Here is a 1670-nt window from a genome sequence, read left to right on the forward strand (position 1 = left end):
GAAAGGATGCGCTGTCCCTTTAAATGGGATGGAGTGGTGGGGGAGGGGAAGGAGGGTGGGGAACTGGCCGGAGCTGGCATTGTCCAGTTTGAACTGAGCACCGGAAGTGAAGGGGCAGGGCTGGGGCCGCGCGCAGAGCCCTGGGCCATTGTCCAGCACCGGCCAGGGCCGTGGCCACCTTCTTACTGATTCCCCTCCCTCCGGTCACACACCCCAGGAGGGCTGCGAGACTGGCTGCCTCCTCCCCTCCCAACTGGGAAATCATGTCCCCTGGTTTCCTCTTCCAACTAGGATATCTTCCCGCTTCCACCACCCTCTCCTCCAAAAGGAGAGAGTCCTCCAATTTTCCTGGAGTAACTTGCCTCCCCTTGTCTCCACCCCGAGGATTCCGCTTCCCCGGGGAATCCTCGAGATTGCAATTTCTGCAGCGCGGCGATGGGGACGCGGATCAGAGGCTGCAGCACCTGAGGACTCCCAGGGTGGGGACAGAGACAGAGACAGACTGGGAGCGAGGTGTGGATCTCAGTCCACTCCCCGCCGCGGTCCGAAGTTGGGATTAGGCTTCTGCTCCAGGGTACGCGGCTGTGGAGTCCTAGAATTAGATCCTCCACTCGAAAACCCAGGAGGCTGCAGTCTGGACTGCGTAGATGGGGAGAGGGTAGCTTCACGTGGGTGCTGAGGGAGGAGGGAGGCAGAAACATGCGGAGAGGAGGACTGAAACACTCTCAGAGAAACACACGTGTTAGATCTGAATTTTGTTGAATGAACCAACACGCTTAGAAATGGGCAGGCAAAAAGCAAGTCACTAGGCACTGAGTTAGGAGGCGATCTATGCAGTCATCTTTCCCCTCCCTCTCTCCCACATCCCTTTCAGAGAAGGGGCAGAGAACTTGGGTGGGGGGTGGAGGGAGGACTGTGGGTCAGCGCCAAACAGGCTGGTCAGCCCAGGGGCCAGAGGGGAGGGAGAGGGGGAGGGAAACTCAGTAGGGGAGAGGGGGAGGGCTCATCCATTTCTCCCTTGACAGGTGGTTTGTGTCCCTGATTGGCCGACGCTTTCCGACTCACACCTCCCTCCCCCAACTCTCAGGAATGTGTAATTATCTTCGCGGGGAGATGGGAGGGGGGGTGTAGTCACGTGGCTGGGGAAAAGGGGGGGCCCTGGGAAGACCCCCCCCAAGAGACCCTCCCCCTTCAAACTGTCTCCTCTTCTCTTACTGCCCCTATTGATCTTATAAACGGAAGTGACCCCAAATTCAAGGTTTCTCAATATTTCGGGGGGGGTCATAAGAGGGGGTCCCCTTGGCCAGAGATTTGTCCAGTGGCCCTCCAGGTGCAGAACTAGGAAAGCTCAGAGGTGTCAGAAGGCCGAGGCATGGGGCGGGGGGGGGGGGGGGGGGGGCCGGGGGGGGCCGGGGGGCGACCTGGGCAGAGCAGAGCTGGGGGTGGGGGAGGGGAGGGGAGGGAAGAAGAGAGGAGGGGGCTGCCCGCGGGGGGTTATTGTCTTTTAGAATTTGGGAGCCTTTGAAAAGCCGTGGGCCCTCCCACCGCCTTTGTGCCGGTGGAGATGTAGCGGCCTCCTCCCGGATCCCTCCTTTGCCTTCGGACGTTTTTTCTGGGGCCTGCAGCCGCCCGACCAGGGGCCCGGGGCCGCGGGTGCTGAGCCGACCACC

The sequence above is a fragment of the Trichosurus vulpecula genome, chromosome 2 (genome assembly GCF_011100635.1).
Source record: "Trichosurus vulpecula isolate mTriVul1 chromosome 2, mTriVul1.pri, whole genome shotgun sequence".
NCBI lineage: Eukaryota > Metazoa > Chordata > Mammalia > Diprotodontia > Phalangeridae > Trichosurus > Trichosurus vulpecula.